Here is a 16710-nt window from a genome sequence, read left to right on the forward strand (position 1 = left end):
AAATCTAATTATCAATAAATTAAGCTTACCTTTAGCCGGACGCCAATCACGGGACAGTGCTGGGCACAGGTACTGTGCTTGCAGGCTCGGACAAGGTTAACGAAGTACATGGCTACCGAACATTGGTAGAAGTAGGAGAAAGAATATGAAAAAAACAACTCACACTCCAACACTCCGGGAGCGACTTCCAGCAACGCGCGATACGGCGAGCAACTCTACCGGGATTAAGATTATTAACGATCGCAAGCTCCCGGTGTGACAGGCCCCACTAACTGATCTGTGCGCTTGTGTACCCCCACCACCCACTGGCGTCCACCAAAACCCGCCCAATGCGCGCGAGTGCTTCTTGCACACCAAACCAGAAGCTCAACCGGTGGTGGAAGTGTAATTTAATCGGAAAATATGATAAAAAATATCGTCATAATTAAGATTCGACGACTACGACGACGACGACGTCTGGCCTTTTTCGAGGGTGTTGGCGATAGGCGTAGGCCGGGTTTTCCGTTGCCTTACCCCCGTCACAAGACAGACATTGGCGAGGATTAACGGCACGCCACCGCCAAACTGGATCAGGCACCACAAACCACTGGAATAGGGAGGTAACGGGCTGGGAAAGCGTGGTGTCTCTGGGGTGCCATTTTGAGCTGGCAAAAGCTTCTCGGGCTGAGCTGACGATTGATAGGCGTACGAGAAGAGAAATGGCAGCGCACTGATTTTCCAGCGGTTCAGAATTAGGAGGGTTTTCCTTTCAACAGCGTCACAAAAACAGGAAAAGCTTACATGAAGAGAGGATGAGCTTTGCATGTGATTTAAATAATTATCGACGTTCGGTAGCCCGTAATTAAGGGAACCCGTTTCGTGCGGTAGATAAATCTCCAGTGAGCGTCTGCTGTAATCGGATGAGGATATTCGCTTCGTCACGCTTCCGGCTTAGGTGTGTCACTTGGGTATGAAAATCGGAAAAATATGTTTATCACTCAACGAGTAGCAGTTACGGTACAAGCGATTGGACACGATCGACTACACAGCTGGAGCGGTATTTGCATTTCGAGAACCCTATCGTCGAGTAAATCTCTCATTTCACGCTTCTTGTGTTCTTTGTTTAATAAATTATTATACTTCTCCCGTTATCAGCATCTTGTACGCTCATTAACCACGACAAACCTTTCGTGCGGCAGCCAAATCGATCGGACACAACCGATTTCTACTGCTTTGTTTGTTTTATAATTAAGATTTATGATTCCCAGTGAATCACGCTCACGTTAAGCTGCAGCTCAGCAAAGCCTTCTCCATTTAAAAGTCACTTATTACTCATCGGGGCCATTCCGCGGGCCCTGTCCGAGAGCGTGCTATTCGACGAAATGTCACCGACGCAAATGTTAAACAGTAACGCAAACACAACCCTTTTGGCGAACTTTCACGCGACGCATAATTTACGCTTCAAACCAGGGCCCCGGGGTGGTGGTGGCGTGTCAACGGGTTTTCGGACTACTTCAAATCCCGGCATACCCGCACGGGGCTATTGTCACTATTATCGCGCGCCCGCGATGCACAAGCGAGCAACCGGAATTTCCCCTTTGGTCGAACCGGAACGCAACGCTAAACGCTTGCACGCCCGAATTAATCACACTCAAGCGTCCCTCAAGCCGCCGTCAATTCCACCGAAAAGACATACATCATCTTAATCCGCCCAGTTAGCCACTTGATGCCGGTTGGACACGACGGCGACGGGGTGTACGTGTTGCAGTTGCGACGTCTGGCGAAAATAAATGATCATCCACCAGAAACCAGAAGGCTTACGCGATCGCGCAATCGGAGTTGCACATTGTGAAGAGATGGAGGAGGAGGTGTGGCCAGAGCTGAGGAGGACGAAAAAAAAACGGCAAAGAGGCTTATTAAACCCGGCTTAAGCCGGGCCGGTGGTAGCCTGTGGTTTTCTCAAGAAATCAACCCCGTCCAGAGGCAACCTGGGGAGAGGGTGCGAAGGTTGGGCAGGACAAATTCGGTAGTTGATTAATTTGAATATTCACCAAACACTGAACAACAACCGCTGCCGTTGGGCATCGATATTGAGAAGCGGGGCCCGGTCCACCCGGTTGACATTTGAGGAGCGCCCCCCCAAGGGGTCCACGGGTGCGTTTGCTTGTGTGTGCCATGGACACCGAGCGACACTAATCTCCCTCGTCTTAGTGCGATTGGCAGTGCGGGAACGCAATTCTGCGAACTGGCTAACACGCGGAGGGGGAGGATTGCGTGTTTTTTTCCTACGCTCCTCGGTGGGATGGGCTTTGACGCAATTTCTTCGCAAGGTAGACAACGGGCCGGTACGATGCGAGCCAGGCGGCCAATCGGTCTCGAGTGTTGGGTTTTGTTTGAAGTGTAAATACCGTTCGCTTGATTGAGGGCGATGGCAACATTTAATCTCTGAGCTCATCGGAACGGAGACATTTGTTTGGAGAAACAACACTGGCTTGGAGGTCTTGGACATGCAGGGGCGGAGGATGAGCGATTGTGCCACCATGATAGGTACCACTCAATCCAGATGGATCGAACGATGGGTGGAAGTACACTACAACAAACCGTATTGGTTTGTACCTATTGTCGCGAATTTGACCTGACGAGCTTGTCAATAGATATACTGCTAACAAAACTGTCTTTAAGGAGCTCTGGATGACTTATACTACAAGCGCGGAGATCCAGAGGGTCTGAAGGGCACAAACTTGGCTAGGAGCTCTGTCAACATGAGACATCCTGTAGTCTTCAGAAACACATTCTATCTGACATATTTCGACCATTGCTCTTCTAGGCTAATAAGACATTTGCCATCTGAACGAAGGAAGCAAATACTCATTGCTGTGTTGGAACATCCTGTATTCTGTGAGGTCAAGTACAAGACAAAATCCGACCAGGAATAAAACCAGCACTACACTACACTAGCGATAGCAAAGACTCAAAGGATACGTGGGACTTTGTTCGCAGAAGATAACAGTGGTTAGAGCAGAGAGAACAATTTATTGGGTAATATGATAAGATCCTTCTTCTATTTGGCGTAACGTCCTACGCGGATATGCCGGCCTATACAAGCTTTCGAGACTTTATTCATTACCACGCAGCCGAATAGTCAATCCTTGCTACGAGGGGACGGTCCATTCTAGGACTGAACCCAAGACGGGCATTTGATTGAGTTGTTGGAGTTGACGACTGTACCACGGAACCGCCCCAATATGATAAGCAAAAAAAAGAAAAACAATCAGGAGATATTCTTCTCTTTGTTCACTAAAATCTTCACATATTTGTTTACAAATCTAGTTAGATCTGAGCTCTTTTTGATGTCTAAACTTCCGATTTTGTACATGAATTGCTAACATTTCTACAGCGATAACTTGGTCCAGTAGAGGATCAATATCTATCAGGTCCTATAGGACATTTCAAGTATTTCAGTTATGCAACTAGGCATTTCCCGACTACAGCCTTGTAAGGTACACTTATATTCTTCTGGTAGTTTTTATTAACATTATCTACAGTACCAAACGTGAAAATCCCAGAGGTGATCCAAAGATAACTAAAGCTACCTGGAAGCTCACCAACAACCATTGCGGCATTTTCCAGCTGGTCAGATGCAGAAAGTTCCTCTATCTCTCTCTGGTGTTCCATTTTGCAACAACTGTATCACCACATGCATGGTAACTGCCCTGAGGTCAGTAACTGTTCCTGGTTGTGTGTTTCGTACCGTTTTTTTAGTACGCTTTTATGAGGGTTAGGTATTTATATTGCACGCCAACACGCCACGCAGGTCTCGCCAATCTCTTCACCACGTTCCTCTCCGTGTGCGTTTATGTCACGCAAGACCAGGCAGCCGTGCAGTACCTGGCAAGTCCAGATCCATTAAGATAAGCAAGCTGGAGCTCACTACCGAAGCAGGTTGTGGTTGTGACAAACACCGTCCGGGCTCCAAAAATATGCACCGTTTACGGGTGGGGTTTAATCGTCACACCCCAGGCATTTCCGATTCGCTGGAGTGGCTGGAGTGGTTTTATGTTTCTGGTTTTATCACAACCACGCTCCATTCCCGGCGCGGGATAAAGAGCCCTCTATGGGTTAAAGCTTAAGCAAAGGCAGCTTCTTAATATGCGCTCACAATTGGGGCTCGAAGAAGGCAGACATTCGCAACCTCGTAGATCTGCCGCGATGTGACAACGGCTTCCACTGGAGTTGCCGGCTTCCGAAGCTTCTGACAGCACGTCCCGTGTCGCTTCTGGTCGACCCGAAAAACCAGTTGCAGTTAAGCGGTAACCAATTAATTATCGTTTTATTGCGATATACGCATACACCGCCGTAATGTCATTTAGCTCACCAAAACCCAGCAGTAGTAGTAGTTCGTGACACATAAAGATAAGACCTGCCTGAGCCGCACTACTTCGCTCTTGATAGCCACTTGTCCGGGCGGGCAATGGGAAGATTGTCGTCCTCCTGGTCGGGCTGGGACGCTTAATTACCCATTAATGAGTGACTGTTTTTTCTTCCACAAATTCCCTCTACCCTGCCTGCAGTACGACTTCCATTTTGACGTCGCTTCAAAAATATCTTCCCTCGGCTCCCTACCTTCGCAGGAGCAGCTATCTCGTCGGATTAAGTGAACCGTCCGCCAACTGTCGGGCTGATTTCTGATATCCTATTTGGCGATCGCCTTGTTGGGGCGTGCGGCGATGGGAATTAATACAGCCTCCGTTTGCGAACGGTGGCTTCCAGTGGTAGTTAGTTATCCTGTTTCCGAAGCAAGTTGGCGCAAAGCAAAAAAAAAAAAAAGAACACATAATACACGAAGGAACGCTAAAGCTACTTTCACATCCGGTGGCAGAAATAAAAGCACGACACGATAAACTCCACTCCCGCCCAGCTCCCCACGTTCGTGGTGACCTGATTTATCGGACAGTTCGTGTCGTAAATCTGTGCGGTCTGTGGGAGAGTATTATCACGCAAGCAAGGCAGAGAGCAAACACACACAGCGCACAGTAAAAAAAAAGGTTCAACTTTTCTCCATCCTGGCGCAAAATCGGTACCGTTCCATCGGTGCTGACGAGAAGCGAATACTCCAAAGACAGCATCAACAACAACAACAACAACAAAAAACACTTTCCATCAAATGCACGATTTCGGTTACCATCGAGCTGGAAGGACGTTTTGTGGCAAAACCATGAAATGAGGTTCCCCAGCCAAACCCGCCATCATTGCGCCATCTGTCAGCGTTCATGTTAGCGCGCGAAAACTTTCCATAATTGTGCCGTAAAGTGGCAAATTTACAGCATCAGGAAGTGGCAACACACTGTGTGTGTGAGTGTGTGTGCGGGTGAATGTGTACATAACAAAACGCTTTGTGGTAGAAAATGGTAGAAAAGGGCACGGAAGCGCGTTGGAAGGAACGGTATGCTAACTTCTTCCCAATTTTACTGGTGAAGTATTTATTGGCAATTCCAGCCAAAACAGTGCTGCCGATGCGCTGCGACGAACATCGACATGACAACGGTTAATTAAATTTAATTTGATCGACTTACGCGTCACCTAATTGGGTAATAAAAACGGATGACAAATGAAGCGGACGTGATCGTGCAGAGGGAGCGTCGTTTCGTCTTCCCCTTTTTTTACTGTGATATTCAGCTAGAAAGATCGTACAGAACGGAGCCTTGATAGGTGTTGGGAGGACTGTTTGTGGCTAATGAAGCTGGTGGGAGGGTGAAAGTAAAGCCTGCAGAAGCCTCCAGCAGCCATTTGTTTTACGAATCAGAGACAACTGTCAGCGTAATGATGTTTCTGTTCGATCGTTACTAACGTTGATCGACACCTCGCGCCTTTGCACTTGGCAAAGGCTCCAGCGTGCGCTGCTACAAAGTGTTAGCCTCGCTCGTTAGCCTGCAACAGCACCTGATCGACTTTTTTTTCTTCCTCTGAATGGAATGTTCAATCGAATCTGCATAATTTTAACCGGGACGCACAACCAGGACGTTTCGTTTTCCTCCGCTCCGGTTCTGAGTTTTGTACAATCTTCAGCCTCCGATCAGTGCCACGCAAACGCTACATTCCGTCTCGGAGGGGAGGATTTGTTTCGGTCCTGCCGCTGCGTGAAATGCGGAGTGAAAAATGCTGACCAACGCCATCTAAAAGCTTTGCTGGATAGGGTGTAAGCGTTTAGAGTGCGCGCACGCGAGCGAGATTGAAACAGGTTCCCCGGCTGGAGGCGCAATGCTTCCAGCATCCAACAGGGGATTCATCCCTCGAGCGCATTAGCCTTAGGAATCTCTCTCACTCTTTGCCCAGGAGTGATAGAAGACACCAAGAGAAAGAAAGAGTGCAAAGAGCGTACACCATTCCCATTACCCCCGCGAGACGAAGATGAAGTATCGAACGATTATTTATGGACTCTTAAGTTTGATTTATAGCATAACTGAGGTATGAAATGTATAACAAAGTGAAAGGAGACGGCTCAAGACGGAGTCTGGTAAGCTGGTGCTGTGGTCCTCGCTTCATCCCGAGACGCTTCTCGCGACCGTCCGATGGGTGAGTTCGATTCTTTTTTATTAGATTCATTTTCATCGTCGTTCCACGGACTGGAAGGAAGGTTGGAAAAGAGGGGAGTTTGGTTTTGATTTGGCTCCAAAAATCTGTCGATCTCGGGGTGTTCCAAAAAAGGGACCAGAGCTTTCCTCTTGTATCTCTGTGTGTGTGCTTGTCTGTGTTTATTTATCTCAAACCCTACACCACGCGCTGTATTTTATTTTATCAGCCTTTAATGGGTTTGTTTACGTCTAGCAATTTATCGCAGGACATCGTTGCGCTAGAGGGTCACCGAGAACGGAGCATCCAACCCTAATCGAGCGCTACCCCGGGTGGACCTGACATAAAATTAATCAAGCTCAGCGGTTCTGGATGGGTTGAGTGGTGCAGGCAAAGTGGGACTTGCTGGGATGCTCTAATGGAGGTATTTATTAGTTCGTACTTCGATTATGACTCACTCGCTCGGAGAAAAGGAAGCAAAAACCTTGCTCCAAAAAACATACTCAACTGCAATATCACACACAATTTACCTACCATTGCCCGTAACAACTAATTGAAGAGCAATAAACGTTGGCTACGAAATAAGAGACACCCTTTTTACCAAACATCTCAATAGACCTAGCACCACCATCTCTGATAAGATCATTCAACCCCGCAGCTCTGAAGACCTTTTTGCCTTTTAATTTCCCTCCCGTGAGCAAGAGGCTCAGCATTGCTTCCCATCGTACCACGCATCTTGACACCTTAAAGGAACCTCTAATTAGACCAGACCGTCGTAATCTCTCTCCACACACACACACACAAGCACCCGAAAAGCGGGACGGTAAATGTTTGTTCGGGGCGATTGCTGCAGCAGAAACCGTTTAAACGTACACCAACATCAACCTGCCAGCATCCTTACACACTCCAGACAGGCTCGATAGTAGTAACAGCAGCAGCACGCACATACCGATACCGATTAACGAGCCATCGTCTTAATTAGCGCTTCTGACACTCGGGCCTCGCTTGAAAGTTTAGTGTGGGATGCGCTTTTTCGGTCCATTTTTATACTCTCTCTCTCTCTCCTGCGCTTTTCCCTGTGAGGCTGCGTCAAGTGGTCGTCCGTTTAACGATGTCATGTCCCACGTTGGTAAGCGTCCCAAACACGAGCGACATTCTCAGAAGACATTTAAAGATACTCGCTCGTACATGGGTGCCTTTATACATCCCTCCCGAAAAGCTGCGGGTTCGCAGGAAGAGGAACACAACACACAGTCGCATTGGTACAATTCGGGATTCGGGCAGGTAAAGCCCGTCCACTGCCCCACGGTCGATTGCCGACTTGGTGCTGCGTATACCCCTCCGCGCACGCCATTACTTATCATTAGTGTAGGATTAAATTATATAGCGAATATTTTATCTCATTATTTATTTACTTTTCACTCGCCATTTTCGCGTGGTGTGGTTCTGCTTTTTGTTGTGCTTGTTTTTTTTTTTTTTTGGTTGGGCCAGTTTGGCCAGGCAAGTCAATTAATCGTGCACCCTCCGGTTGCAGGACCGATCGATCCACGGATCCCACGGATCCCAGCGTCGAAATTGATCCGGACGCAAAGGATCGTGAGAATGTCTGTCTACACGCACAGAAGTGACATTACGTCAGGTTGCCTGTGGTGTCCAGTTCTGGAGAAGTGCTACTAGCCAAGGATTGCTTGCTCTGAGACGAGGAGTGTTTGTGTGTTTACGTGGGATGTCAGTAATGGTGGTGATTGCTGTGCTGTGTACCAGTTCCATTTGCTTCTTAAGACAAGCTGGGTGATCGGATGCCAAATGTAGATCAAGTACAAATTGCCTCAATTACATCAGTCCTTAAAAAGGGTTTATTATTCTGTTCGAAGACTCATCCAACAATCCAGAACAGCATTACGCTCTTCCATAACAGGTTCCTTCCTGCGACAGCGTCAGTTACTTACAACGTCATTAAACCCCCATCAAAACATTTATTTAACCCTAAATACAAACCGGGCATCGAACGGGCACGAAATCACTGCACTGCCCGAAAACGTCACACAAAATCCACGGCATCATTTTTTTTAAGCTCCTCTGTGCTCTTGCTGTGCTACGGGTACGCTCCTCCTGCCAGTGGCACGTCCGGGGTTTGCCGCTTGCCAAGCATTCGTCCGGCACCCGAAAGCTTTCAATCAAAGTCAACCCCGCCGTATGACATCATCTATCAGCTGCAATCGGCTCGATTTTTGATGCTTTTTATTGTGCCCAGTTTCTTCTACTCGCTGTGCCCGGCGAGCAGCATGGAAAACTTTCATCGAATTTGTTTGATAAAGAAGAGAATGAACGTTTCGTTGCGATAGTTTTGGATCGAGAGAGAATGTTCCCGCTTTGCGGGTAATGTGACAGGTAGAATTGATGATCGAAACAGAGCGCACGGGGCATGACTTGACTGACTGTGAAACCTGCGGAAGGTATGACAAACAGGGAAAGAAAGTAGTTGGGAAACGAACGTCGAGCAAGAATCAGGACGATTCTAGACGGATCATCGAAGCAGAAACGTTCGACGTGTCAAACCAAGCTCGGTAATGGTGTGAACGAACGGAGCTTAAAGCGATGGAGCTTTCAGTCTTCCAATTTGAGATGATCCTGCACCCATTTTAGGAAACATTTATCACTGTCCCATCATCCCTTCACTCGACTAAGCTGCTCTTAATGTTGATAGTTATCAGTAACCTTCCACACTCCCCCCAAAAAGCACTCGTACGCGTCCTCCCCGCACGAAGGGAATGCACTGCAGCCTAATGTCTTTATGAATGGGTATCATCCACCCAACACAAACACAGGTCCTCAGGATCATTGAAGCCGTTCCAGTAGCGCATCATTAACTTCCAACACCCGGCCGGACGGTCGGATCATGCACCCAGCTCCCAAACGGCAACACCAACAGCAAGGACATTAAAAAGGGCAAGGTTCAGTTCGGACCACCACAACCAACCCAAAACTCAGAAATGAAGCAACCAGGACCAGCAACAGTGACCAAAGCGATGGAGAGATCCTGCTCTGCATCTCTTCAACTCCCAACAAAAAACAACATCCTCGGACACATAATTACATCGTCCTAGAAGCACCGACACACGGTCGTTGTTAAGCACCGGGAGGGTTTTGGGCTGGCTGGAAATGAAACTAGGAAGCTTAATGAGAACGAGACGGTCCGGCAGCAGCATCCAGCATCCCTTTATTCCGGGGGATTTCAAGCAAGCGCGCTTACTCTTGCCCACCGAGTATAAACAAAACATTGCAGGACCTACACCGACGGCGACGACGACAACGACAACACTTTGATAACATTGCGAACGAACCCCGCTGAAAGGCGACCCGAGAATTGGATCCAATTTCTGTGATTACTTCACAAAACGCAAGCCCAAGCACAGGATATGCAACATTCATTTAGAGCGGGTAGCGCAAAACGCTACCCAACGTTTGGGTGGGTCGTTTCATTACCCGTTTTTGGGGGTTCAAAAATTAAACAACTCAAAGCAAGCGCCTCCGGGGGGAATGATAATGATGGTCCTTCCTGCTTATTTTGTAGCAAAAGCTGAACTCCCCGTTTACATATTGACCACTTGGAGTCGTGGTGCGGACTTGGTTCCCAATTTCCCAGGAAGCAGCATCGTGCGTCCTACTTGATTTGCATTTTGGTGCAATTGCAGGCGAAGTCTGTAAAGAGATGACCTCGGCTTTTGAACTTGCTTCTGGTTCGTCGTACTCCGTCGTTGCAGAATAGAGCGAAAGCACAGTGCAGAAAAGAAAAAAAAAACAACCATACCTCTGCGGTAGATTTATGTGGCTTTTTTCTACCATCAGCCACAGAGCGTTTTGCGTACATTCTTCACCAATGCTTCGGACTGGTGTCACCGTGTGGTACTTCTTGTTTTCCCCCACGAAAAAAAAAAAAATCCAACAAAAGTCTTCGTTTCTTGGTGCTGCTGCTTTTCGAACGAAAAGAAAGGAACTAAAGTGCTTTTGTTTTGTTCATTTTTTGTTGTTGTTGCTGTTTTGTTGCTCTTCTTCCAAACGGCCTGACCGTTTTGTTCACCGTTGCCTCCTGCTGGACACCATCACCATCGTACAGGGTGGAATAGGCTCTTGAGCATTTTAAATTACTCCATTGTACCTCCGAAAAGTACGTGTAATTTAAAACTCTTCTCTCGCTCACCCTCGCTTAAGTTGCCTCCCCTGCCATAGGGTTCTGGGCTTTGTAGTGCGGTTTTCGATAGCGTGCAGTTCAGAGCAGTTCAGCTCCGACCGACAGAACGGTTGCCGAGCCTCGAGAACCTTTTACCAGTGAAACGTTCTTGCGGTGCTCCGTTGCGGGCTGTGTTAGTTAGATTTGCTTACATGTACGGCGAGGAGAAATGGTTACAACATGGTGGAAGCTGACACACTTGACGATCACGAGTGGGAAAAAGGTGATCAGAGGGAAGAAGTGGCGCGTAATAAAAAGACGGCTACATAAAACATACTCGCTCGCTTCTCGGAGGTCTTGCAGGCAGCGGCAAGGTAAATGGAAACATTCAACGCAAGTTGTGTCTCTGGCCTGCACTTTTCGCAGCATGTTTGCTTGTACATTCCAACCATACGACGTATTCTACCTACCGGACGGTCATCGTCATGTCACTCATGCTTGCCTGCTCGTCGACTCGTCGTTTCCCTCTTCGCTGAACCTTGGCGATAAAATTGATGAGTCCTGATCGTGCACCGAGTGATGCCCTCGCGTAAGCTGAGGTAGCTGTGACCTTCCATTCCTTTCCACTGCACTGCCTGCAGCGGGTCGGGCAACGATGGAAGGCGATAAATGTTAACATTACCCTGCCCAAACGCCGATTTCATTTGCATACACATTACTCACCTTACTGTGGGCTTCACACACAGTTCGACCGTCCGAACTGTCGCCACCGGCCACCGTCCAACACCGTTTGACGTTTTTTGCACATAATGGGCCCAATGTTTTTTGCCGTTGCCCCTCCAAACCCTCCCCCTTCTGCAAAAAGGGAGCAAGGGACAAAACTACATTTCGCGAACACATTATGACACAACGCGCGAGCGTATGTATGTAGAAACGCAGCAGCCAACACACATTCGTAGCTCGTAAATCGAATTATTTAAACCCGTGAGCTTTTTGCACACACACGGAGAAGGGTGTGAGGAAAGGGTTCAGCAGTGGCAGTGGAAACCATTTTTTGTTTTGCAGCACTGTACCGAACACATACGCTGCTAGTTGTTGTAACCGGAGGAAAAGTTGTAAAAGCTTGGTGTGTTTCGGCATTGCGCTGCAAATGGTTTGGTCAGGAGGGAGTTGCTTTTTTTGTCTTCATTGGGATTTAATTCTGCGGATACAATTACATCCCATGCACCGCAGAACAATTCGCAGAAACTTTAAAACATTGCGCTTAAAGCGAACTCGTCGCATGTCAGTGGAATAAATGGATTGTAATATAGAACTTCTCATGTCTGGTTGAAGTTGTTTTTGTTGAATTGAATGGCTGTTAAATTATAAATATATTTATGGAATTATGATGGAATAAATCGATACTAAAGACCTATTTACTCAGTCTGCCTCCCAAAATGGCATTCCATATCATAAATAATACCAATCGAATGCCATTTAACCTAGCTGTATCATCTCTCCGACCATAGGCGTACAATTAAATTCATTAACGTTCCATCAAGCTATAATTTCGCCTCAAAAATGGTCTGCAACTTTGAACAGACGATAGCCAACCCATGGGAAGGAAGAAACGAGCGGTTTAGTGACCCTTTCTGAAATGTCAGTCTAACGCTAGCAAAAGCTTGAAGTCCTCCGATCCATCATTTGCATGACTTGCTTTGCGCCCCAAAACACCAACACCAACCACACGAAGCAAGACGCGTCAAAAGCACCCGAACGCGAACGGAGAAGCAAGCTGAAGAAAAAGTGCCAAATCAAATTTAAGCTACTATCACCCGCTGCGTTTTATGATCTGCCACAAATGTGAATTAGTTTTCTCACATCCTCACAGACTGGCAGTGGACTTGGAGTCTGGGGGGGGGGGGGGGGGGGGGGGGGGAGAGCCATTCCATCCATCAGTCAACGTTTTTTTGTGGTGGTGGAAGGAGAATACCTAAGCGTGTGTCGTTTTGGGAGTTGGGTGTAGTTGGGAATAGTTTCGCGTTGGACCGCACAAATCATTCCATCACAATCATCCGAGCAGTGCCAGAATGCCCGTACCCGGATGCGAACCCCAGGGCTGGGCCCTGGGTTTCCCAGATGGCTCCCAGCCAGCCAGCCAGCGCTAGGACGCGCACGTATCGAATCAGTGATGAGCTCCGAGTGAAGGAAGGCCCAGGCGTACGCTTCTCACAGCATCCGCGAGCAGCTCCGTAAGCACAACGGGAGTTCGTGTAATGACTGTATGTGTGTATGTGTGTGTGTGTCAGTGTGGATGTGTGCTCCATAAACTCCAACCCAAGGTTCCAACGTGGTGTTGCCTATCTCTTAAGCTAGATCATATAAATATATTTTTCGCCTCGCTTTTCTAACCGTGCGCAAGATACGAGATCTGTACGCGAGAGCTAGCTCCGGCCGAGACGGGGCCTTTTTTACGACCTGATTGCTGATGTTTATGGGCATAATTTAATTAGAGTGAGAGAAGACACACACACACGGACGGACGGACGGATGGTTTGGGGCGTTGTTCTTGTCTTGCTTCGCGAGTTGAGGAATCAATTCGAGCCTGCGCGAGCAGGGATTTGAAACTATTTATGAGACCTTCGCGCTGGAGGTTACTCTGGAGATTGACCACGGCTGCTAATAACAACACCACCGGTCGTTGGGTTACAATAATATGTGCGATGTTTCGTCCCTTTTATGATGGAATCGACTTTCGATTTAATAAGGCCCAGGACTAGTGCTTGCAATTGCTTTTAATTTGCGCACGAACTTATACACCGCGGCATAAAATGGTTTTGCTTTGCATGTTTAACATCGCACAAAAAGGTTACGGTCAGCTCACAAAGCGCTCGCCCCCTATTGGGATGGGGCGTTGTTATATGAGCGGTTTTATAACCGCTTAGTGTCAAAGCTGGTTGACGTCCCTCGAGCGCTTCGGGAGAGAAATTTATAACCCCGTCGCAGTGGTTCGTAGGGACCGCACGCTGGCCGGGAAGCCAGTGGAGTGTGCAAAACTGGACCCTAAATCAATCGCTGTTCCGTGCCGGAAATTAACTTCGACATCGGTCAATACCGGAGCTGATGTGGGGGGGTTCCTTAGCTGATGGAAAAAACAACCTATCCTCTCGTGTGTCCTCTTTGTGTCCTCCGGTGAGTCCGGTCCGCAAAGCGGAGAATTTAAATCATGGTACGAAAAAGTGGAACATGGTCATATTTGACACATGTGTCAAGCGTCCAGTTTTGGAGTCGTGTAGGTTGTGAAATTCGTAGGACATGTTTTTTTATGAAGATGTCATATCCATGAGTTCCAAAAAATTGATAATCAATACATTCTCAACGTTGATTGAATTAAAGGATAGAAAATAGAAAAGCCCTTCTTGGAACTACTCTTGGAGATTTGCTACCGAAGCAGTCCCTAAAAACTATTGTCCATTCCCACTAAGAAGAAAAAAAAAGTCAAATCTCAATGACGAAGATCTCGTGCCTAAATCAATGTCTGATTGATTTTCGCTAGAATAGATGCCTAACCGACTTTCACAGACAAGAATCGGAATGGAAAACTCTCCGAATTAGAATCCTCTTTGATGTTTTTGTCCAGCACGAGACGCACTGGACGCACACAATGGGCAAAGCTAGTGTCCGACTTAATCCCACCCTTACCACTGCCATGATTAATGTTAGTTCTCATTTCATCCCAAGGACTAGAGATCAGTGTAGGTGGCTTTAAACTGTAGAATACATGCCAAAAAAAACAATCCTCCCCGTGTCCAAGGCCTTGGACTCCAGCTTGCAGTGAACCCAAATCCGTTTGAAAGTCCTTTGCATCCACGGCAGAAACTAGGGGAGATTACCGAGGACACTCCGTCCAACCTTTAGTTCAATTATTCCAATTCGATGCGTTCTGTGCTGTTTTTTGTGTGTCCAAAGACACGTCCCTTTTCCCATAGATCCGAGGATTTGTGAAGTTAACTCTACATCCAACTAGCCAACCTACCTGCCATGTGAGGTTTTAAGGGGATTCTCCATTTCCGTGACCACGAAAAAGTCACTAGCTTTGGGGAAGTTGTTTCCTTGTCAAAACTCGTCCGTTTCCTACGAGATCTCTCGTGCGGGTCATCCGGTAGGGAAACGGCTTAGACTGTCCAGTCAAGACACAGCTCGCACACATTGCCCACTGCCCAAGCGTAATTGTTTTGCTGCAGCCAGCAGTGTTGCACTCTACGGCGGTGAAGTTCCTGTAGTCTTCGGTTGAGAGCATAGCGACGTAATGCGACCACCATTAATGCCCTGCAGCGTCGTGGTGCTCCAACAACTCCACCTTGCACGTTGGTCGGCAAAACAACAACAACGACAAAAAAACACGCTAAACGTTCTCTCCAGTCCAGTGGGAAAGACAGCAGGAGCTAAAAATACGTTATTGTGGTAGAAATTCGTGCAGACAGCAAAGCTCCATTGCCACCGAAGTGGTGAAGGGCTGCTGCGGTGGTTCCGGTTTTCGGAGCTGCAAGACGAGATAAGAGCTAAGCGGAGGAACAACACACGAAGAAAGATAGTGGAAAAATACAGCGGCATCCCAGAAACATTGAACATAGCGTTTGTGAGTGTGTCTTCCCGGCGGGCGGCTCACGCTGCTGTGGCCAAAGTGTTGCGGTAAAACGGAACAAGTTCGAGACTTCTCCGATGGCACAGTGGGCACCGTATTGGAGGTGGATTTAAAAACATCAGAACATGCAGTTTTTGGGGTTAAAAGAAGTGTTATAACATCCAATACGATGTCTTAAATTAAAAATAAAGACCCAAGTTATCATGAAAGAAAAAAAGCACTTGTTACTACTAGAAGTTGAAGATATTCTCGTCTTGGCTTTAGAATAATTTTATAATTTTAAATCCCTGCCCTCGCTCACTGTGTGCTTGTAGGTGAACGAAGAAGACCAAGCAAGCAAAAACAACCGACCAGCACAGTCTCCCTACAACGCAACAACACATCATCAACAACAACAGCAACAAAAAAGGCTCCCCAACCCTAACCGCGAGCCCTGTGTGTGTGTGTGCGGTCGTCGTGAGGGTTTTAGGTGTGAGTGGAGAGCCTAACCGAAACTCACTCGCCGCCCCTGCTGCTGCTGCAGCACGGGACAAAGTCGACGCTTGGAGCACACACCTTTTGCGCTCGTTTGGCTACTTCTGCTTCTTCTTCTTCGTCTCCTTTATCTCCTCAACCGTTCAACCGTTGGTACGTGACTACTCCCTCCCTCCTCCCCCCCCCCCCCCCTCAAGAAGGTACGACGGAGCAGACGGCGAACCTCACGGAAACGGGGCCGAAGCGTTTCGAATTAAACGATTCGAGATGTTGGCCGGCTGCGGTTGCTGATGCTGTGAGCCTTCTTCTGCGGCTGCTTCTGACTGGCTGCCTGATATGTTTGTCCGTCCATCCCGTCCGTCCGTCCGTCTGTACGAACCTCCATAAAATGAAGAAAACCAACGAACGATAGAGAGCAAGAGAGTGAGAGAGCACACATACACACTAAAAACAGGTTTTCATTCCACGCGTATCGGTCATCGGGTTTGGGAAAAGCGGGAGTTTTGTTTTTCGAGCTCCCAAACTGCCCCACCAGTCCAGTCCTGCAAACGGTTCCTTGACCGGCGTCGGGTGGGAAAAGGTGTTAATGTCACGTCCATGGTTCATGGGCCGGACGGGACGAGGGTTACCCCGTGGGTTAGATTGCCGGTCGCTTGTGCGTAAGCTTCTGTTTGAGCGTTACCAATTAAGCTAATGAAGCGAAGTCTCCCTGCCAACCAGCACCAGGAGAGGTCGGATAGGGTTCGAACTCGAGGGATGTGTTTTATTGTATGCGTACGTACGTGCAAGCTCGTTAGAACGCTCTTTGATCGCTTGCCAGCAATTAGAATCCCGATGCAGGCTGGTGTAACTTTTAACAAACCACTCCCAAACAACGAAAAGCTTTGGG

The sequence above is a fragment of the Anopheles gambiae genome, chromosome 3 (assembly GCF_943734735.2).
Source record: "Anopheles gambiae chromosome 3, idAnoGambNW_F1_1, whole genome shotgun sequence".
Taxonomy (NCBI): Eukaryota; Metazoa; Arthropoda; class Insecta; order Diptera; family Culicidae; genus Anopheles; species Anopheles gambiae.